This window comes from Macaca thibetana, chromosome 8 (assembly GCF_024542745.1).
Source record: "Macaca thibetana thibetana isolate TM-01 chromosome 8, ASM2454274v1, whole genome shotgun sequence".
Classification (NCBI taxonomy): Eukaryota; Metazoa; Chordata; class Mammalia; order Primates; family Cercopithecidae; genus Macaca; species Macaca thibetana.
The window spans coordinates 55,986,427-56,011,719 of record NC_065585.1 but is presented as its reverse complement, the minus strand read 5'-3'; the positions used below and the strand labels follow the sequence as shown (position 1 = coordinate 56,011,719).

The 25,293-nt window shown below is 34.9% G+C and overlaps 1 long non-coding RNA gene across 2 annotated transcripts in view; it reads right to left on the bottom strand.

Annotated features, from left to right (window-relative positions):
• LOC126961162 (uncharacterized) overlaps positions 1-25,293 on the bottom strand; it is a 716,366-nt gene that overhangs the window by 21,879 nt on the left and 669,194 nt on the right. The window lies entirely within an intron of this gene.

Genomic DNA, 25,293 nt, shown 5'->3' with positions numbered 1-25,293 from the left:
CTTGACCAATTGGACCTAACAGACATCTACAGAATACTCCATCCAACAGTTACAGAACATATATTTTTCTTATTTTCACATGGAACATACTCTAAGATCAACCACATGCTCATAATAAAGCAAGTCTCAAATTTTTAAAAAAATTGAAATCGAACTAGGTGCACTCTCAGACCACAGTAAAATAAAAATAGAAATCAGTATCAAGAAGATCCCTCAAAACTACACAAATATGTGAACATTAAACAACTTGCTCCTGAATAACTCCTACCTGCACAGCAAAATTATGGCAGAAATAAAAAATAATTAATGAAAATAGGAATAAAATTTACCAAAATCTTTGAGATAAAGCTAAAGCAGTGTTAAGAGGAATGCCTATAGCACTAAGTGCCTTCATCAGGAAGTTAGAAAAAACTCAAATTAACAATCTAACACTGTACCTATAGAAACTAAAAAACAAGAACAATCCAATCCAAAAGCTAGCAGAAGAAAAGAAATAACTAAGATTAGAGATGAGCTGAATTAAATCAAGACAAACAAACCTACAGAGCAGCAATGAAACCAAGAGTTGGTACTTTGAAATAACAAACAAGATAGACTGTTAACTAGATTGACAGATAAATAAAAAGAGAAGATCCAAATAAATATTATCAAAAATGACAAAGATGTCATTAAAACTGATCCTACAGATAAACAAAAGATCATCAGAGAGCATTATAAAAATTTCTATGCACATAAATTAGAAAATATGGAAGAAATGGATACATTTCTGGAAAAACAGAAACTCCCAAGATTGAAACAGAAGAAACGAAAACCTGAACAGACCAATATCAGTGTGTTCTGAAATTGAATCAGTAACAAAAACCTACCAACCAGGAAAATCCCTGGATGGATTCATAAACAAATTCTACCATATGTACAAAAACAACTGGTACCAATTCTACTAAAATTATTCCAAAAATTGAGCAGGAGGGGCTCCTCCAGTCTAGGAACCCAGTATCAACCTGACAGATACCCAAGGAAACAAGAAAACATCAGACCAATATCCCTGATGGACATATATGCAAAAATCCTTAACAAAATACTAACAAACCAAATACAGCAGCACGTCAAAAGGTAGTTCATCATGATCAAGTAGGCTTTATTCCTTGGATGCAAGACTTCTTCAGCATACACAAGTCAATAAATACGATTCACCACGTAAACATAATTAAAAGCAAAAATCATATGAACATCTCAATAGATGCAAAAGAAGCTTTTGATAGAATCCAACATTCTTTCATGATACAAATCCTCAATAAACTGGACATTTAAGGAATATGCCTCAAAATAGTAAGAACCATGTATGAGAAAGCCAAAGCCAACATCCTACTGGAAAGGCAAAAGCTTGAACAATTCCCTTTAAGAACTGCAACAATGATACCCACTCTCACCACTCCTATTCAACATAGTATTAGAAGCCCTTAGCCAGAGCAATCAGGCAAGAGAAAGAAATAAAAGGCATTCATATGGGAAAACAAGAAGTCAAACTATCTCTCTTTGCTGACACTATAACTTTATACCTAGAAAACTCTTTAAAGTCTACACCAAAGGGCTCCTGGAACTAATAAACGTCTTCAGTAAAGTTGCAAGTTACAAACTCGATGTACAGAAATCAGTACCATTTCTATACACCAATAACATTCAAGCTGTGAGTTAAATCAATAATGTAATCCCATTTACAATAGCCAAAAAAAAAGGGTAAATATCTGGGAATACAACTAAACAAGAAGGTGAATGATCTCTACAGGAGAACCACAAAATACTGCTGAAAGAAATATGAGATGACAAAAATAAACGGAAAAATATTCCATGCTCATGAATTGGAAGATTCAATTTCATTAAAATTACCAAACTTCTGAAAGCAATTTACAGATTCAGTGCTATTCCTGTCAAACTACCAATGTCGTTTTTCACAGAATTAGGATAAACTAGTCTAAAATTAATATGAAAACAAAAAACAGCCCAAATGGACACAGCAATCATAAATAAAAGGAAGAAAGCCAGAAACAAAATACTCCCTTACTTCAGATTATACTACAAGACTAAAGTAACCAGAACTGCATGGTACTGATACAAAAACAGACACATAGGCCAATGGAACAGAATACATAGCCCAGTAATAAAGCTGCGCACTTACCCAATCTGATCTTACACAGAGCCAACAACAAACAGGCAATGGAGAAGGATTCTCTATTCAATAAACCGTTCAGAGATAACTGGCTAGCCATATGCAGAAGAATAAAACTGGATCCCTACCAATATGGTTTTATGTTTTTCCCTCCATATCACATGTTGAAATGTGATTTTCAACTTGGAGGAGAGGCCAAGTGGGAGGTATTTGGGCCACTGGAGCAGATTCCTTATAAATGACTTGGTGCAATCCCCGTGGTAATGAGTGAATTCTCACTATGGTAATTCATGTCAGATCTGGTCGTTTAAAAGAGTGTGGCAGTTCTTTTCATTAAATATTATCCAGCCTCAGGTTTTCCTTCATAGGAACATATGTGAACGAACACACCTACCTTCCACAATATACAAAAGTTAACTCAAGTTGGATTAATGATTTAAATGTAGGACCTCAAACAATAAAAATTTTAGAAGAAAATCTAGGAAATACCCTACTTGGCATAGCCTTTGCAAAGAACTTTTGGCTAAGTTCCCCAAAGCAATTGCAAAAACAACAAAAATTTAAAAATGGGATCTAATTAAAGTGCTTCTGTAGAGCAAAAGAAACTATCAACAGAGTAAATAGACAACCCACAAAAAAATTACAAACTATGCATGCAACAAATATCTAATGTCCAGAATCTATAAGAACTTAAGATTCAACAACAAGCAAAAAACAACCCCATTTAAAAATGGGCAAAGGACATAAACAGAGTGCTCAGAAGAAGACACACAAGCAGCCAACAAACACAGAAAATTATTCAGTATCATTAATCATAAGAGAAATGCAAATCAAAACTACAATGAGATACAATCTCACATCAGTCAAAATGTTAAATCATTTTTAAAAAGTCAAATTACAGATGCTGGCAAGGCTTCAGAGAAAAGGGAACACTTATACACTATTAGTAGGAATGTGAATTAGTCCAGCCACTGTGTAAAGGAGTTTAAACACTTCTCAAAGGTCTTACCAGAGCTGTTGTTCAACCCAGCAATCTCATGACTAGCTATATAACCAAAGAAAAAAATAAATTATTCTAATGAAAAAGACATAAGGATTCACATTGATTACTGTACTATTCATAATAACAAAGACATAGAATAAACCTAGGTACCCATCAATGGTGGATTGGATAAAGAAAGCATGATACGTATACACCATGGAATACTATGCAGCCATAAAAAGAAATAATATCCTTTGCAGCAACTGGGATGCAGCTGGAGGCCATAATCCTAAGCAAATTAACACAGGAACAGAAAACCAAATAGCATGTGTTCTCACTTACTAATGGGAGCTAACCATTGAGTATACATGTGCATAAAGACAGGAACAATAGACAGTGGGCACTACTGGAGGGGAGGAAGGAGGAGGAGGAAATCTATTAAAAAACTACCTATCGGGTACTTCGCTGGGTGATGAGATCCATACCTCAAACCTCGGCAACTCACAATATACCCATGTAACAAATCTGCATATGTACTCCCTGACTCTAAAATAAAAGTTGGTATTATTTTAAAAAGAAAGAAAGAAATAATAAAGGGGATCATCAAATCTAAAACACTGCCAGATAATCCAAATTTTTCCTGGGAGATAGAAAATTCAATATATATTGTGTGTTATTACATACAAGACCTAAATTTGTGCATATGTGTATATCTAAGAATATATATTCCTGCTCATTTGATCCCTGTAATGATTCTGGAAATAATATATTATCTCACACTACAGAGGACAGAAACAACCTAGAATCAGCTTTACCAAGAGCAAGGAAAAAGGCACCTGATATCACCTGGAAAAATCACTAGTCTCAAATGGAAAGACTTCAGAGGCTTCCCAAACATGAGCTTGAACCCTGTCTCTCCCATTTCCCAGCTGAGAGGCCCTGGCCAGGGGATAAAAAGTGATTTTAGGGAAGAATGCCCAGAGTTACTGTGACATTTGAGAAGAGCAGGCCACAGAACATCTGTTCAAAATAAATGCGCATAACACCTGGCAGTAAAATTCACCGGGGAGTAAAATCCCTTTAGTAAAAGTTTAGCAATATGTCATTTATGAACTGTTTTCTTTAATCCTCAACTCCATGGCAATAGGGATTCTTGCAGTTTCTGAATAAGCACAGCTTTCAGCTGCAATTAAAATGGAAGTTTTTGTCAGTTACATATGTTTGGAAACTAATATTTTTATTATACTTTATGTTCTAGGGTACATGTGTACATGTGCACAACGTGCAGGTTTGTTACATATGTATACATGTGCCGTGTTGGTGTGTTGCACCCATTAACTCGTCATTTACATTAGGTATATCTCCTAATGCTATCCCTCCCCTCTCCCCACAACAATGACAGACTGGAAACTAATATTTGTATGCATCTTTTGACCACAGCAGCAGCTCCTTAACTGGTAGATGGAAGTTCTTAAGCAGCAGTTTTCTTAAAATGTTTGCCTTTTCCTGGTCTAATCTGCCTCCCATTATCACATTTTCAAAAATGCAGAAGGTAGCATGCACTTGATCTTACTTGTTTACCATTTTAGTTGGGAAGTGACTTATGAATTCTAGCTGCTCAGTGTATTAAATAATATGCATTAAAATTATTAGAGCTTATTTGCTATTCTATAAACACTTGTTCATTTTTGCTTCCTGGGTTGATTTTTTGGAATATTTCTATTGTGCCATTAACACCATCACTGAGAAAAAGCATATAGTGTTTCCTGAAAGGAAAATAGAGGATAAAATATAGAAACAAATAACCAATCTGGACTGATCTACTGCATACTCCATGGTTTGGACAGCTCATGATAGATAAATATTGATATGGTTAAACACAGGACACAAAGTCAAATGTCATGGGTCAGAATGCCAAGTCTAGCTGCCCACGTATGTGCTGTCTACCCATGGACAAGTTACCCTATAAATCTCAGTTTATAATATTGAATGAGAGTGATAAAATCCATCACAGGACTTCTCCAAGGAATGACTAGAATAATGTATATGAATAATTTGGCATATGGTAATTGTAAAACAAAGAATAGATTTTAATTATTATAAATGTATGTCTGTGTTATTTACTATAATTTCTTGGCTGTAATATTTGTGTGAATTTATCTATATACACATATCCAACGTAAAATAGTCATCTATCTATCTATCTATCTATCTATCGAGAGAGAGAGAGAGAGAGAGAGAGAGAGAGGGATACCCAGAGAGACAATAATAAATATATACAGAATGAAAGATATATAATTATAAGCAATAAAATAAAAAATATAATGCAATGGATTTATAATCTCAGCTTTATGGTATAATGTGACTTTCTCAGAATCAAATATTTCACAAGTTACAACTTACTGTTCCTGCCAAAACCAATCAGTTCACTGAAACAGGAGAGAGAGATTTCTTCTGAGAGCAGTAATTTATCAATTTTTCTCTATGGTACTTGTCATTTCCAGTCCTAATTTAAATATTCCTTTCTACATCCTTTATTATAACTTCCCAGAAGCTTTGGCTTTACTCTGATTTGCCTTTTTATCTGCCACAGTTCTTAGCATATTGAACACATCTACAAATATTCAAATAAGGGCAGAAATCTGAGTACTGCAGACCTGTTGATTTATTGTGGAGCTTCTCAAAGAGACCTTACCTCTTGATAAACTACCTTAAAAATATGTATAATACAAATGAGTTAAAGATCAAGGAAACCTTCTGAAGCAAAACAGAAAACTTAGAAGCTGTAAAAATAAGGAAAATAAGAAAAAGGTACATTTGATTGCACAGAAGTGTGAAAAATGTCATATGACAAAAGACACCATTAACAAAAAACATTAGAAGAGAGGTCACATTAGAAGTGAAAACATTTAGTTCTATAAAACATGAATTGGTCTCTATAATATAGAAATAAATCTTTAAATGGGTAGGGATAAAAGATAGCCTAACATAGGCAACAAAGGAGAAAGGTCATTTACAGATTAGGAAGAGGCTCAGCCTCAATAATAATTAGTAAAGTGTAAATTAAAGCAATTATAAGGTTTCACTTTATCACTGAAATTGATTAAACATAAAAACAGTAACACTCATTGCTGACAGTATATGTGGGAAAATGTGCTCTTCTATATGGCTGATGAAAATAAGATTAGTAGAAGCCTTCAGAAGAAGAAATATAGCTATATGTACTAAATTAAAAATACACATAATGTTCAACTCCACAATAGCATTTGTCTTTAGCTATCACATGAAATAAAAAGGCTATAACATCTAGGAACAAGGAAGTTTATCACAACAATGTATTTAGCAAAACAAAACAAAACAAAAATCTAGAAATAAATTGAAAGTTACCAAAGGGTAATAGTTTAATAAATTAGGATATTTTCATACTATAGATGGTTTATAATTATACTAGTTAGCTGGAGCTATTTCCTTAATATATTTTAAGTGACTAAAGCAAGATGCAGAGAAATGTATATAACATGGATGAATTTACATAAAGCCATGTAAACAAGAAACTGTATGTTTTTATATGATTATAAAACTTGGAAAAAACAGAGTGGAAACAAATGTACTGCACTATTTGCATTGGTTGCCTGTAGTCAGGGGAGAAATGAAACAGTAATATTAAAAACACATACACACAGTCAAGTAGTTGCTGTTGTGGACTATGTGCCTCCTTCATGTTGTCAGGGAAACAAAAAAAAAAGGTGTTGATCATTTTGAAATAAAAGTTGGAAATTAAAAATATTCAAAGTTTGAATGTATGGAATCAAGACAAAGATTTCTAAAGAGAGTATTCAATATCACATTACACTAGAAGCACCCAAATCACAGAGGTTGTTCAAAAAGGATTCCCGAATAAAAATCTAAACCATGCCAAATAAGGAGAATGATATAGGCAATGAGCAACTCTAAGGCAACACCACACATCTACATAAATACACACACAACACACATAGAGCTACACAGACACACACACACCCTTCATAATCCACTAGGTGTTTCTGTAAACCCTATCACAATTTGGGTCGGTTATCAGCTAATTCTCTATACAGGGAATTAGCTTATCCTCTGGAATGAAAGTGATCAATTGAATTTGATTTATCTTCTTCTTCCACCTCTAGTCCCTGTTGTCACATTCGTCCCTCCTGTCTGAAGACCAGGCTCTTTAATGCAACCTGACAAGAGAAAACTAGAGTTTAATTCTGGACAGCTTTCTATAGTAATGAGTTAGACAGGGAGACTAAAGAATTTCCTATTTTCTACTGTCTGTAGCTACAACAAAACCCTAACTGCAAGAACATCCTTTTTCGGAAAGTACAAAATGTATGTCAGACTATCTTACTATAGCACCAGAGGGGAGGGGCAATGAATTATGGGCAAATGAGTCATTTTCCAGGTGATCTCTTTTCCATTAAATTCACTGAGACAGCTTCTTGCCTAAAACATTCACAAATGTCACAGTAAAAATGTGTTGACAGCTTGGACAGAGTAGCATGTACTCCATTGTTACACAATAAGCCTTATCAAGTATTTTTCAAGCAAGATGATTGTTTCTTTTCTGTAGGTAATTATAAAGTGTGGATAGAAAGTCAAAGTACTACCACCATCATTCTACCACCAACAATATTTAAACCTCAATATGGCAAATCTTTCATAAAGCTATTGAAATAACAACAGAAACATATAGAAAATGGGCAGAAAGAAACACTAGTGCTCATGCTACACCACATGAAACTAGAATAAACCAATTGCTTAGGCAACAGACAACTAGTTGAATACTGAAATCTTAAAGGAATGAAAACTCTAGGAAATTCAGTTCATCGTAATACAGACCAGTAGAGGAAAATGATGCATGGGAAGTCAAAACCACAAATAACGGCACACCATTTGAATGTTGGATGTTTTTCCAAGAGACAGTCAATATTGACATGTGGAATTACATATGCATGTACCAGTGTGTGCACACACATACCCATATGTTCTGTGACAGGATATGGGGATGCCAGTGGAAATCAGTTCAGAAAGTAAATCTGCTGTAAATAATACATAAAAATGGAATAAATAAGCTTTTATTCCCATTTATATGAAATACATTCCTATAAAAAGAAGCAATTCATGTTTAAATGATGTAAAGTAATGAAATTTTTGAAAAGTAGCTTTAGTGAATATTTGAAAGAAGGAAAATGGGTATATAGCCATGCACCACATAATTTTTTAGTCAATAATGGACCACATATACAATGGTGGTCCTCTACGATTATAATACTGTGCTTTTACTGTAATTTTTCTGTTTAGCTATGTTTAGATACACAAGTACTTACCATTATGTTACAATTACCTACACCATTATTCAGTACAGTAACATGTTGTTCAAGCTTGTAGCCTAAGAGCAATAGGCTAGAACATATATGCTAGGTGTGTAGTACGCCATACCATCTAGGTTTTTCTAAGAACATTCTGTGATTCTTGCACAATGACACTGTGTAATGATGCATTTCTCAGAATGTATCTCCATCATTAAGTGACATATGACAGTATTCTGGTTGTCTACATTTCAAACTCATGGATAAAATGCTCCTAATTGTGGTCACTTCATTTCTTGTCATTATATCTACAAAAAAGAGACAAAGTTCCAAGCAGGCACTCTTTTTAAAAAAAATAAAATAAAAAGCACTGACTGTCACAAAACCTGGGACACATAGAATATACACCAACACTATTTTATATATCCATACAATTTACACACAATGAATTGTATCATTAATAAAGTTGAAAAATAAATTATTAAAGAATAATATACGTACTCAGAGTCTACAGTTGGGATCAGTGACTTCCTTACTACCATTTTCAAAGGAGGGCTTTGTTCTCTTGTAAACACTTCCATTGAGCCATAACCCATCCTTGCCAATTCTCAAAGTCCCTACATATAACTCACAGTCATTCTCTCCACCCCAAACTTCATCACCCTGGGTGACTTTAATGGCCAAGTTAATGATCAATCTAGTACATATTCTTTTTGTTTTGTTTCTTCAAGATTTTTGTATCTATATTACTTCAACCAAATTTCTTTCATCCTTATCCTTAACTCTCAGAAATGTTTGACATTGTTGACAACTCCTTCTCATTCCATGGCCTCTATGACTGACCTAATTTGTTTAGGCTTCTCTGATCATCTTTTATAGATCTTGTTTTTAGGATTCTGTTTCTCAAGGCTCAACTCATGGTCTTCTGTTTCCTCTAAGATATGTCACCTACTAAATATTATTATCTATCTAACCCCAGGCCTCACGAGCTTTGTACTTATACGTTATATTTATTTGAAGCCAAAAATCCTACCCAGCTTAAGACACATAGTTATTTTGTCTATTAAAAAAAAAAATGCTGTCAAATTACCCCAGTGAGTTTTTCTTAATATTTATTATGCTTATTAAAAGATATTTTAGGCATATTTATACAAATGTCTCACTCTATATCAATGTTGAGCATATATCAAAATTTTCTAGTGAAATTAGTGGGTTAAGAATTTCTAAAATAATTTTACATTCAGACACTTCTGTAAATGTAAAATTTTTTTTTACTCAGACTTACTAATGTCTGATTTTTCTCTTATAATATTATCTTCCATATGATCATATGTATTGGTAATACAGCATTTTTAAGTGCTTAAGTGGTATCTCAGAAATATTCTCCCAAACTCTGGATACAATTCTGCAAAATTTGATGCAGATACCTTCTTGAACTTATAAGATGTCATTAAACAGTTTCTCAGCCAACAATCAGGATTCATGTAAGAGTCTTCACAAATGTCTCTTACATGGTTTTTATCTTAAACATTAAAAAATTGCAGATGTCCCAGCACTTTGGGAGGCCGAGACGGGCGGATCACAAGGTCAGGAGATCGAGACCATCCTGGCTAACACGGTGAAACCCCGTGTCTATTAAAAAATACAAAAACCTAGCCGGGCGAGGTGGCGGGCGTCTGTAGTCGAAGCTACTCGGGAGGCTGAGGCAGGAGAATGGCGTGAACCCGGGAGGTGGAGCTTGCAGTGAGCTGAGATCCGGCCACTGCGCTCCAGTCTGGGCGACAAAGCGAGACTCTGTCTCAACAACAACAACAAAAAAATTGCAGATGTTCAGTCATGACAACAGGAATAACAACTAAGAATACACTAAGAATGACAACCACATCAAAATTGCCACTTGAGCAATTGTGATTCAAAGACGTCATTGATTAAGATGCATTCCAATGATAAAAATGCAAAAATTAAAAAGATGTGTCTTAAAGTCAGTGAAGTATTTACCTCTGTTTCTACAGAGTCTATGCTTGTTAGAGATAAGGGTGGTGGTAACACAATGGAGATACTAGATAGGTACATAAAGGCAATTTCTTAATTACTGCTAACGTTTGGCTTCTCAATATACTTGCTGGTTTCACTTTTGTGTTAAATTAATCCAAATTCTCCAAATTGGACATTCATAGCATATGTGCTCTCCTGTATGTATGTTATGCTTCAATAAAAAGTTTTTAAAATCTATAAGGGCCAAAATTTTTCAGAATGTTCTCTTTATACATCAGATGGTTTTTGTGGAGTATGTGATTAAAACTATCAACCACATTAAAGTACATTCCCTTAACTCGTGACTGTTTATGCAACTCTGTGAGGAGACAGATGTAGAGAACATAAGTCTTCTCTTATACACAGAGGTGAGAGAGGTTTCTAAAGGTAGATCACTGACCAGAGTTTTTGAGTTATGAGAGGTGCTCCAGAGATTTATTTTAGACAAACAGTCACCATTGGCAGTACATTTCAGTGACAAAGAATGCGTCACAAAACTTGCTTGCTTGTGTGCCATATTCAACCTGCTCAACAAACTCAATCTGTCACTTTAGGGGAGAACAACTACTGTGTTCAAGTTGGCAGAATCTGCAACTTTAGGGGAGAACAACTACTGTGTTCAAATTGGCAGATAAAGTGGTTGCATTCAAAACCAAACTGGAATTATGGGGGTGACGAGTAAACACTGGGATTTTTGACCTGCTTCAAACATTGGCAGAGATTTTGAAAGAGACTGAACCAGGGCCTTCTTGCTCCCATCTGGTGAATGATCACCTGTCTCAGCTTTCAAAACAGTGTGAACATTACTTCTAAACCAGAAACTGCTCCGAATTGGGAAGGAATGGATTTACAACCCATTTGTGAATAAACCTGGTAAACTTTGTCCATGGTAAGAGGATTCACTGTTGGAGATCGTAAATGATAGTGGCCTTAAAAGTATATTTGAGACAACTTCAAATCTTCATATGTTCGTAATAAGTCAAGGCAGAATATCCTGAGATTGCTACAAAAACTCTGAAGAGCTTGTTTCCATTTCCAACATCCCATTTTTGAAAGAAGCGTTTTCTGTAGTGACAGTAACGAAAATGAAATTACAAAGTAGACTGAGCATAAGCAACACACGTTGGGTGTCACTGTCTATGATCATCCCCAGATGGGACCATCTATTTGCAGGAAAACAAGCTCAGGGTTCCCATCGATTCTACATTATGGTGAGTTGTATAATTATTTAATTACATATCACAATGTAAATTTAATAGTAATAGAAATAAAGTGCACAGTAAATGTAATACCATTAAGTCATCCTGAAACTATCCACTCACCAGCACCCTGGTCTACAGAAAAATTGTCTTCCATAAACTGGTCCCTGGTGCCAAAAAAAAAGATTCCATTTAAAAGAAAATACTGATTTAACCAACCACTGATGTAACCACTGATTTAACAAATAGTAAAATTTAGGATATTTTGAGGATTAGTTGTGTTGCCGCAACTATTAGATATTCACTGAAATCTATATTCTCTTTAACTTTGTGGGCACACAGTTTGACTGCACACTCAGTCTCCCTTGCAGTAATCATTTAATTGAGCAATAGGTAATGGGCTGGGATGAAAGTAAGGCATTTTGCTTCCAAGCTTGCTCCATAAGAATCTCCTAAGCATATTTCTTTTTGCTTTAGTCAACTTCTGATTGGCTGCAATGTAAATGAACAAAGTGAACTTACAAGCCACCTGTTGTAACTGTGATGTAAGCAAGAAATAAACTTTTTTGTAAGCTTTTCCAACCAACCTTATTTTGTTGTTGTTCTATTTCGTTTTGTTTTAGGCTTTTAGCAGCCTGAAGCCTTGGTTTTTAGTTTCTGTCTCTAGTGGTAAGCAGAAAAGAGGCATAAGGAAGAGGCTTTACTGGCCCAAACGGAAACAGAAACTAAGAACCCATGACTGTATTCTCACCCTTGGACAACCTTAGAAGGCATTGTAGATATCTGGGATTATTTGTTAGATAAGCTAATTTTACGTTAATATAGTGAGACTGTAAAGTGTATGGGAGGACAAAATTTTACATATTAACTAGTCAAAAGAAGAATAAAGATTCGCTTTAAAAATTAAAAAATCTACTGAGGTAAAGGTCTAAATACATGCCTTAACTATGTTATTTATTTTATTCAATATTTATTGCATGCAGACTCTGAGAAACAGTGGTGAGTGATGAATCAGACAGTAAGATATAGCTCATTTCCTCAAAAGGCTTACTTTGGATGTGGTTAATTTCCTCAGAAGACATTTGTAAATGTTCTTCAAAATAAGAAAATTGAGTAATCGGGGTCTGAAATTCAGCACCATAAACCATGTCAAAATTATTTTAGCCTAGGACATTCAAAGCATATTAAATCAAATGTTCAGCATAATGATAAACAAATTCCAGAAAGCATCCTTGCAATCTTAAATTTCAGAAATATTTGTGGGACTTTGTGAAACCCTCTCCAAGCTAGATTAGTTGAAAAATATATGATGATAAACTGCATTACGTGATTTGCTAAAAAAAAGGTTTTGGCTATAAGTCGACCTAACCATGAAGAACATTTTTCAAAAATGATGATTTGGGTTGAAAAATAATTGTTTTTGAATACTTCTTTCTGACAATAAAGAATGAGGCAACTATCTGTTAGGATCAAATTCAGTTGGTGACAATGAAATGTCATAATCAGCAGAGTGCAAGCTTTTCTGCTCTCAGTGGCAGTTGGCAGGTATTTATCTCGATCAGAAGTGTGTTCATTAGGTGCTAACTAATGTTTGAGTTAAAAAAATAAGATATTTCAAAGTGATGAAAAACATCTGATATATAAAGAGAACAGTTTTATGAATGCTGGACTTTATAGATCTTAAAACCTTGTTTTTCTTTTTTTTGAAGGATAACATACATACAGGAGAGCACATATGTTGCAAATGTCCAATTTGGAGAATTTGGATTAATTTAACACAAAAGTGAAACAAGCAAGTATGCTGAGAAACAGAACATTAGCACTAATTCAGAAATTGCCTTTATGTACTGTTCTAGTCATCTCCATTGTGTAACCACTCCCCTTACCTCTAACAAGCATAGACTAGCTGTACCTGTTTTGTTTTGTTTTCTACTCTTTGTATCTGAAAAAATATAGAATGCATTGCTTTGTATTTGGCTTTTTTGTTTGTTTGTTTTGCTTTTGTTGTCCACACTAGTTGTGTGAGATTTTTCTATGTTAATGTTTTACCTATGTTCAACTCTAGTAGGAATAGTTAAAAAATTTTCCAAGGTGGTTTAACTAATGTACATTTCCATCAGCAGTGTATTACATTCTAATTACCCTATGCCCTTACCAACACTTGTAAGACTTATAGTTATTAACCATTTTGATGTTTTATGAAGTACCTGTTCAACATTTTTGCCCATTTTTGAGTGAGGGAGGTTGTCTCTCTTTTGCTTATTGATTCGTAGGAACTGTATATAGAGATGCATACATAAATATATGGGCATGCCTATTTAGATATGAGTTCTTTGTTAGATAGATGTATTATGAATATCTTCTCTAATTTTGGTTTGCCTTTTTACTTTTTTAATTGCATGTTTCAATGAACACAAGTTCTTAGTCTTATCTAATTTTTAATTGTTTTTCTTTTATGGACTTGTTTTTTTGTCTTGTTTTACTAATTTGTGCATACTCTAGAGTTCCAAGTATTTCTTATGTTTTTCAGTAAAAATGTATTATCTTTCATTAGAAAATCCATTTAAAGTTATTTTTTTCACACAATATTGATGTAGGGTATTCCGTTTCCTCAAGGCCATTTATTGAAGAGTGTATACCTTTCCCATAACATGTGAGTCATGTTTTTCATAAATCAGGTAAGAATAAATATGTGGCTCTCTTTCTGGACTTTCTATTATGTTCCATTGGTTAGTTTCTTTATCCTCGCACAAATTCCATGTTTTCTTAATTATTATAGGTTTATAATTCGTCCTAATATCTGGTAATGTAGACTTTTATTAGCTTTGTTTACTTTCTTCTAAATTGTTTTGGCAATTCCGGGCTTTTGTATTCCCATATAATTTTTACACTTTGGGTGTCAACTTCTGCAAAAAAAAAAAAAAAAAAAAAAAAAAAAAAAAAATTAACTTCTGGCATTTTGACTGGCATTGTATTGAATTAATTGATCAATTTGGGTAAGAGTAATATTGTAAAATATTGACTCTTTCAACTTATGAATATGATATATATCTCATTTATTTGTGCTTTTAACTTATTTCAATTATATTTTGTGATTTTCAGTATAGTAGTCTTACTGTGATTTCATTAGATGTATTCTTGGGTATTTGATGCCCTTTGGTCCTTATAATCATTTAAAAATGTAAATTAATTACCAAAAAAGAGAAGGTCATTAACCACAGGATTATGCTGAGACTACAACTAGCTCTTTCAAATGTAGTCAAGATCCAAGAGGAAATCAAGTACAGTACAAACAGTCACATACTATTCTATACACATCTTTCCTGAAGGGAGAATATAACACTTTTGAAATAGTATTAATAGCGCTGCATTCTGTTTATAGAACAAATAAACCAGACCAGTGTTAAACAATCCTAGGTAATAATCTGATATTTTGGGTGAATCAAGAAACTGGCTTTTTAAAAATAAAATGATTTAACTCACTTCCTAAAACATAAAAGACTATGTCAAAATTTTAGATAAAAAATTCAAAACTATCAGCACCTTCAAAGTAGAACTTAATGTTTTTGGAGGTAAAAAATAACAATCCCTTTTGGCTTTATTATTCCTTTGACTCTTAAGGAGTTTAAGCTTTCTCAGTATTTTCTATGGCACATTTAAATTTCTTATTTTATCTGTTTTTTTTTTTAACTTATCTTATAGGTTCAGGGGTACATGTGTAGGACAGTTAGACAGGTAAATTACATGTCATGGGAGTTTGGTTTACAGATTATTTCATTACCCAGGTAATAAGCATAGTACACAAAAGGTCGCTTTTTGATCCTCTTCCTCCTCCTGCCCTCCACCCTCAAGTAGGCCCTAGTGTCTGTTTTTTCCTTCTTGGTGTTCACATGGTCTCAATATTTAGCTCCCACTTAAAAGTGAGAACGTGCTATATTTGGTATTCTGGTCCAGCATTAGTTCGCTTAGGCATTTGGTTGCATCCATGTTGCTGCAAAGGACAACATCTCATTCTCTTGTGTGCCTGTGTAGTATTCCATGGTATATACATACCACATTTTCCTTATCCAATCTACTGTTGACAGACCATTTAGGTTGATTTCATGTCTTTACTATTGTGAATAGTACTGTGATTAACATATGAGTGCATGTGTCTTTATGGTAGAATAATTTATATTCCTTTGGTTATGTACCCAATAATGAGATTGCTTGGTTGAATGGTAATTTAAGTTCTTTCAGAAACTGCCATACTACTTTCCACAGTGGCTGAACTAATTTATATTCCCACCAGCAGTGTATAAGTGTTCCCTTTTCCCCACAACCTTTTGACTTTTAGATAATACCCATTCTGACTGGTGTGAGATGGTATCTCATTTGGATTTTGATTTGCATTTCTCTAATAATTAGTGATGTTGAGCATTTTTTTGTATGTTTGTTGGCCATATGTATGTCTTCTTTTGAAAAGTGTCTTTTCATGTCATTTGCCCACTTTTTAATGCAGTTGTTTGGTTTTGCTTGTTAATTTCTTTATGTTCCTTAAAGATTCTGGATATTAGACCTTTGTCAGATGCATAGTTTGCAATTATTTTCTCTCATTCTGTACATTGTCTTTTTACTCTCTTGATAGTTTCTTTTGCTCTGTAGAAGCTCATTGGTTTAATTATATCCCTTTTGTTAGTTTTTGGTTTTCTTGCAATTGCTTTTGGTGTCTGTCATGAAATTTTTGCCAGGGTCTATGGCCAGAATGTTATTTGCTAGGTTAACTTCCAGGATTTTTACAGTTTTAGGTTTTATGTTTAAGTCTTTATCCATCCTGAATTCATTTTTGTGCCTGGTGTAAGAAAGGGTTCAGCTTCAATCTTCTGCATGTGTTTAGCCTGTTGTCCCAGCACCATTAATTGAATAGGGAGTCATTTCCCCTTTGCTTGTTTCTGTCAACTTTATCAAAGGTTAGATAGGTGTGCAGCATTATTTCTTGGCTGTCTGTTCTGTTCTATTTGTCTATGTGTCTATTTTTGTACCAGTACCATGCTGTTTTAGTTACTATAGTCTTGCAGTATAGTTTGAAGTCAGATAAGGTGATGCCTCCAGATTTGTTCTTTTTGGTTAAGATTGTCTTGACTATCTGGGTTCTTTTTTGGTTCCATATGAATTTAAAATACTATTTTCTAGATCTGCCTGTTAAAAATGTTGGTAGTTTCATAGGATTAGCATCAAATCTGTAAATTGCTTTGGGCAGTATATCCATTTTAATGATACTGATTCTTTCTATTCATGAGCATGGAGTGTTTTTCCATTTAATACTCTGATTTCTTTGAGCAGTATTTTGCAATTGTCATTGTAGGTATCTTTAACCTCTCTGATTAGCTGTATTCCTAAGTATTTTATTCTTTTTGTGGCTATTTTAAATGAAATTGCATTCTTGATTTGGCTCTCAGTTTAGACAGTGTTGGTGTATAGGAATTCTACTGAGTTTTGTACATTGATGTTTGTATTGTGAAACTGTCCTGAAGTTGTTTATCAGATCAAGGAGATTTTGGGCAGAGACTATGAGGTTTTCTAGGTACAAAATCATATTGTCTGCAGACAGCGATAGTTTGACTTGTTCTCTTCCTGTTTGTATGCCTTTTATTTCTTTTCTTTTTTTTTTCTTTTTTTTTTTTTTTTGATGGAGTCTCACTCTGTTGCCCAGGCTGGAGTGCAGTGGCGTGATCTTGGCTCACTCTAAGCTCCACCTCCCAGGTTCAAGTGATTCTCCTGCTTCAGCCTCCCAAGTAGCTGGGATTACAGGCGCATGCCACATGCCTGGCTAATTTTTTGTATTTTTAGTAGAGAAGGAGTTTCACCATGTTAGCCAGGATGGTCTCAATCTCCTGACCTCGTGATCCACCTGCCTCAGTCTCTCAAAGTGCTGGGATTACAGGCATGAGCCACCACGCCCGGCCTCCTTTTATTTCTTTCTATTGTCTGATTGCTCTGACTAGGATTTCCATTACTATGTTGAATAGGAATTATGAGAGAGAAAGTGCATCCTTGTCTTGTTCTCGTTTTGGAGGGTAATGTTTCCAGCTTTTGCCCATTTAGTATGATGCTGGCTATTGGGTTTCCATAGATGGCTCTTATTATTTTAAAGTGTGTTCCTCAATGCCTCGTTTGCTGAGGGTTTTAAAATAAGAGATGCTGAATTTTATCAAAAGCTTTTTCTGCATCTATTGAGGTGATCATGTAATTTTTGTTTCTAATTCTGATCATGTGATAAATCACATTTGTTGATTTGCATATATTATGCCATCCTTGCATCTCAGGGATAGAGCTTACCGGATTGTGGTAGATTAGTGTTTTTTTGTGTGTGTGCTGCTGGATTCAGTTTGCTAGTATTTTGTTAAGATTATTTTTCATTGAAGTTCATCAAGGATATTGGCCTGAAGTTTTATTTTTCTCCTGTGTCTCTGCCAGGTTTTGGTATCTAAGATGACACTAGCCTCAGAATAAGTTAGGGAGTAGTTTTTCCTCCTCAATTTTTTGGAATTGTTTCTGAAAGAATACTTTCAGCTCTTCTTTATATATCTGGTAAAATTTGGCAGTCATTCTCTCTGGTGCTGGGCTTATTCTGGTTGGTAGTTGTATCATTCTATTTATACACTGCCATAAAGAAATAACTGAGACTGGGTAATTTATAAATAAACAAGGTTTAATTAACCACAGTTCTGCCTAGCTGAGGAGGCCTTAGGAAACTTACAATTATGGCGGAGGCTGAAGGTGAAGCAACGTATATTTTACATGGCGGCAGGAGGTGGAGGGGGACCACCATACACTTTTAATCCATCAGCTGTCATGAGAACTTACTCATTGTCACGAAAACAGCATGGGGGAAACTGCTCCCATATTCCAATCACCTCCCATGACATAAGATCTCATTCTTTTTTTATGCCTGTGTAGTATTCCGTGATGTGTATGTTCATAGGATTTGCTGAGCAGCAAAAATAGCAGCCTGCTGGCTCCCCCCGGGAGCTCCCTCCCAGGGAAGTGCAGAGCTGCTACCAACCCAAAGCCCAGGTGGAAGGGTCCTTGGGGTACCAAGTCAGGAGGCCCAGTCCAGTGAGGCATAGTAGAGGAAGACCTGTACGGAAACAGTCTGACTGCTTTTCTGTAAGACAGCTGCAAGGTGCTGGGTATCCCTGTTAGTCCGTAACCACTATGTACCCCCTTGAGCCTGAGGGTAATAGGAGTTAGGGCTGCAAAGCAGCAGAAATGGTGACCTGCCTGCTTCCACTTCACTGTGAGTTCCTTACCAGGGAAGTGCAAAGCTACTTCTGGCCAGAGAGCTCAGGTGGACCTGGGGTGGCTGTGCTGGGGTGCCAGTGCAGTGGACACCATCTGATGTGGTGCAGTGAAGACTAGGCCCACAGTTCATCCATTGCCCAGCCCTGTGGATATGGCCCCTATTCTGGGGGCATGTGAAGGAGCCTGGCTTCACCCCTTGCTAGAGCTGTAGCCACTGGTGCCATGGTGCTCAGAGATCCATGGCTCCTGGAATTCCTTGCATGCCTGAATGGCAGCTCTGCCCAGACCACACAGCTCTCCATGTCAGTCTGAAGGCCCCACTGAGGAGCTTATGAGGGATCTCTTTAGCACAAGGTTGCAAAGGTCCAAGACAGAAGTGTGGGTCCCTGGGGACTCTCACTTACTCACCTTTTCTCTATGGTGGGGAAGCTCCCCTGGCTCCATGCCACTCTTGGGTAGGCCATTGTCCTATCTCACTCCTCTCTGTTCTCTCTAGGTCGCCTTAATTTCTTGATGAAGCCTAGTGTGCACCCCTGGATGATCCCGTTGGAGACTTTGTGTTTACTCACCATTCTTTCTTCTCTCCCTGAGAGTGGCACACTCTAGTTGCTTCTAGTCAACCATCTTGGCTGGAGAATCGAGTTTAATTCTTAACTAAATTTTTACTTTGCAACTTTTCAGTAACGCTAGTGGCAAAACAATCTTAACTGTTAATTATTAATCTTAATTATTTTTCCTAGAATCTGGAACTGGATATTTGTAGAAACCCAGCCAGAAGAGAAGAACCATGCACAAGTAAATCTTAGCAAATTAATAATAAAAAGCCAACTTCCTTAACTTGTAAATTAATATTTATACAAAATATTGTTCTTGCTAGTAAAATATTATCTAGATTCCTTTTCAAATTATAACCAAAATATGATACTCATTATGATTACTGTTTTTGACCATTTGCCTAGTCAGTGCAATAATTTAAAAAAAATGTAAGGAAAATATCATAATTGGAAAAGAATGAATTAAGCTATTATTACTTACAAATAGTTACATGCATTGACAGTCCCTCCAAGAGAATCAACAATTAATTTTTTAGAATTAAGAAATTTTATCAAGGTTGTTCTATGTAAGATCAATTTAAATGAACAAATTAAATTCTGCACCCCAGCAACAAACAGAAAAAGTATGCAATTAAATAGAGAACATTCATAATAGCAACAAAGTAAGATATATAAGAATAAACCTACCAGAATATGTAAAATACCTATGCAGGAATATATAAAACTTCATTGAAAAGTAATTAAAAATATAAATTGAAAGATAGTGGTGTTATAATGATCAAATCTCTCCAAAAGGATTTACAGATTAGATTTATTTATAAATAAGATAACAGTAGGGTTTTTCAGGAAACTTAACAAGTTAATTCTAAAGTAATGAAACAAATGATCCAGAAGAACTAAGACACTCCTAAGGAATGAGAATAAGATGGGAGGATTTCTCTTCCAAATATTGCATTATGGTAAAATTTCAGTGATTAAGATAACATACTATTGATTCTGGGGATCAAAGAAATCAGTGGAAGATAATTGAAAACTCACACCACACCGATGCACAAATGTAAACCCAAGTAGGACTATTTCACGAACAATAATGAAACAACTTGTTATTTATGTGGAATAGTGGAATTTAAGTGGAAAGAATGGTTCTGAATAAGTTAAAGTGGTAAGTATGGTAGTCACTATCTAACTCTTTTAACATCAAATACAAGAAAAAAATCTTGAAGTATTAGAGGATTTAGAAAGACCTCACATGCAACAGCCATAAGAATAAATGGTAAATTTAACTTCTTTAAACACTAAAACTTGCTTTTCTTCTTCAAAAAACTCTAAATAAAAATGAAAACCCAATTCAAACACTAAGAGAAGGCATTTCTAATCCTAATACCAACACAAATTATTACACAGACTATGTCAATAACTCCTCTAAATTAATAAGAGAAAATACAAACAACTATAAAAATGAACAAAATTACAAATAGTAATTTTATAGAAGAAAAATGAATGCTTGATAGAGACATGAAAAAATATTCTATGTCATTAATTATCAGGGACCATTTCACACCCACCAGCTTGACACAAATGAAAATGTCTGAAGCTATCAAGTGTAGCTATGAGTACTTATTTCTCAATGCTACCAGTCTCTGTGTCTGGGAGGCTAACCTGTGTGAACAGATTGATGTACTACCAAGTCTTTCAATGCCTTATTGATATCACCCATTAAAAGCTTCTGCAGAGCAAAATAAGCCATCAACAGAGTAAACAGACAACCCACAGACTGGGAGAAAATCTCCACCATCTACATATCTGACAAAGGACTAATATCCAGAATCTACAAGGAACTCAAACAAATTAGCAAGACAAAAAGCAAACAATCCCATCAAAAAGTGGGCTAAAGACATGAATAGACAACTCTCAAAAGAAAATATACAAATAGCCAACAAACATATGAAAAAAGGCTCAACATCACTAATGATCAGGGAAATGCAAATTAAGACTACAATGTGATACACTTGACTCCTGCAAGAATGGCCATAATCAAAAAATAATTAAAAAATAAATATTGGTAGGGATGTGGTGAAAGGGAACATTTTTACACTGTTGATGGGAATGTAAACTAGTACAATCATGATGGAAAACAGTGGTTAAAGAAGTAAAGAACTAAAGTCCTTAAAGAACTAAAAGTAGAACTACCATTTACCATTTGATCCAGCAATCCCACTGCTGAGTATCTACCCAGATGAAAAGAAATCATTATACAAAAAGATACTTCACAAACATGTTTACAGCAGCACAATTTGCAGTTGCAGAACTATAAAACCAGCCTAAATGCTCATCAATCAATGAGATTGATTGATGACACATGTAGTATTTCATGGTATAGTACTCCATGGTATTCCATGGATAGTATTTCATGAAATACTACTCAGCTATAAAACAGAATGAAATAATGGCATTCACAGTGACCTGGGTGGATTTAGAGACCATTATTCTAAATAAAGTAACTCAGGAATATACAACCAAACACCATATGTTCTCACTCATAAGTGGGAGCTAAGCTATGAAGATGCAAAGGCATAGGAAGGATACAACGCACTTTGGGGGCTCAAAGGAAAGTTTCAGAGGCAGGTGAGGGATAAAAAACTACAAATAGGGTACAGTGTACCCTGCTCAGATGATGAGTGCACCAAAAATCTCAGGAATCACTCACTAAAGAACTTATTTGTGTAACCAAACACTACCTCTTCCCCCAAAACCCATGGAAATAAAAAATGTTTAAAAATGAATAAATAAATAAAATTAGAAGGCAAATGACAAAACAAGAAAATTTCAAATATAAGGTTGGAGAGCAAGAAGAGTGAGCTCAGAGTACTTCTTCTGTAAGCTGCTTCCTTACCAGGTCATTGCAGGTCTTGGCGTCCCTCTACTGTGTCTCAAAGCTTAAGTATGATTCACATTAGGGGACCCTTTCCATATAGCAACTCACTTCAAGTTCCAGGAACCTCTCCTTCTTTGTCCTTTAGGGATAGGGATGGCAACAGTTCCTTGATGTTGCTAACCTTAGAGTATTTCACTATGCCTCACTGGCTTCTTTTTGACCATATCCAGTATAAATAATCCCTCAATTAAACTCTTCTCAAATTACCGATTTGAGTGTTCAATTTATTTCTTGATAGGACTGTGAAATATAAATATTGTGATAGGAACTATTATATACTAATGTGAATTTAAATTGCTAAAATTCCTTTGGGACATAAAGTGGAAAATAAGCATGCTTTACAACTCAGTCATTGGACTTCTAGATTTATCTCTAGAAAAAAAACTATAAAAAATACTCTATGTAGCAACTTTTATAGCAGAAAAACATGGAAAACAACCCAAGTGTCAACCAAAACAAAATGGATACATTATTTATTCTTAGAGTGGGATGGACTAATGTTACATTCACCAACAAAAATGTGGTGTTGAACGTACAAAAAGTACAGAAGTTAGCAAACAACAAGTACCAAACCAATACATTTATGAAACATTTAAAAATAAGCAAACCTAAAAATACAATATTTAGTTAAACTTAAAAATGCTGTACACCTATGAGAAAACTATGAACTGATTAATACAGAGAAGTATTTATCTCCTAGAGAAAGAAGAAGTTTAAGGTTTGTGATAATTTTCTATTTATTAAATTTGGTGTTAAGTACATAGGTGTTTACTTTTATTATTTATACATATCTGCTCTATTAGTCATATTTTAATGATTTTTGAAATGAACACAAGAAAGAAATGAAAAGATAGAAAGCAAACAAGTTAAGTTGTTTGACTGGGGAAAGATCTTGTCTTATTTGTTTTGTGATTCCCTATGACTAATACAATGCCTGATATATAATAGGTCATCAATTAATATGGGTTTTAAAAGAGAATGAATAAAAGAAAGAATGAATGAATAGATAAATGAAATATGTCCAGGGAGCAGTCTGTCTAACAAACTCTAAGAATTTAGTTTTTGAAGTAAATGGCTGAAAGAAAGAGAACTGCAATATGAATTAAGAGCAGCACAGCAGGGAATATGAGCACAGATTTGATTACTAAAAGTCTGGCCACCAAACAGCTTAACTATTCCTCAGTCTCCTATCTGAAAAACTGTGATAAAAATTATTCCTCCCTTATAGCTTATGAATAATGATTGAGCAAATATTTATAAATAGCTTGGGACTCTATCCAGAATATAATAACTGACATGTATGTTTATTACAGGTGTATCTGTGGATTCACTTATATTTTTGATTCTATTTCCCAAGCCCAGGCATAAGAGTTTATCATTCTTGAGATTCTTAAAGGCAACAAAATATTTACAGAACAACTTAAATTTAGTAAGGTTTCAGGTAGTCTGCATGTTCAATTATGTATCCCTATTTTATTTTCCTATTATTTTACATGTAACCATCCTTACTAAACTGGTGTCTAGAGGGTTGTGCCTATGTTTTCTCAAATATAAAACAGATAAAACAGAATGCCATTATTTCTTAGTAATAAATGGAGTGAATGCTTTTCTCTAAAAATACCCATGAAAATTTTAATAAATAGTCATTAAACGTTCATCTGTTAAACTTACTGCCATTTACTCCATTTCATGTTTCTCAGTCCTTGAAAATCACAGTCCAATAATAGAAAAAAAAAAAAAAAAAAAACAGATGCTGAAAGAACTCTGGCAAGGTTAGAGAGACAAAAGTATTTTTATTCCCCAAATCCAAAATATCCATTCTAAGGATGAATATGTAAGGCATAAATACAATGGTGTCTATGACACTAGTCACCATCATAGAGATATAAAAAATTTCCAGATTTCACATCCTATGTACCAAAATTTCAGCAATTCTTAGCACTGCTTGTAAGTGGGAAATTTTGTCCTCTCACTTCCTCATCTGTTCCCCCAGTACAGATATCTTTGAGAGGGCAATTCTCCTAATCTTTTTTTTTTTTTTTTTTTTTTGAGACGGAGTCTCGCGCTGTCACCCAGGCTGGAGTGCAGTGGCGGGATCTCAGCTCACTGCAAGCTCCGCCTCCCGGGTTCACGCCATTCTCCTGCCTCCGCCTCCCGAGTAGCTGGGACTACAGGCGTCCGCCACCTCGGCCGGCTAGTTTTTTGTATTTTTTAGTAGAGACGGGGTTTCACTGTGTTAACCAGGATGGTCTCGATCTCCTGACCTCGTGATCCGCCCGTCTCGGCCTCCCAAAGTGCTGGGATTACAGGCTTGAGCCACCGCGCCCGGCTCTCCTAATCTTTAATAATTCCAAGAAGAATCCTTTCAGATTTCCCTGAACAACCCTCTTGATGTTCAATACTCCAGAAATTTTTACTTCTGTCAAAAAATATATAAAATAAATAATGATAACTAACATTTTATTATCATCTACTATATACCAGACACTGAACTATGCTGTTAACATGCATAGTTCCATTTAACATTTAAAATAACTCTGTTATTCCCTCCATTTAATGGATGAAAACACAGAGATGACAAACCTAAAGGTGGTGGAACCAGAATTGAAACAATCTACATGACTACAATGCCCATACTTATATCAATCAACTAAAAAAGATGGAAGGGAGCAAATACTTCACCGATTCATGCCCACCTTACTAGGAAACTGCACAAGTTACCGAAGACAAGCGTACTGTCCTATGCATAGGGCTCTCAGTGATTATCCACTGGAGTTTGGAGACACCGGGTTG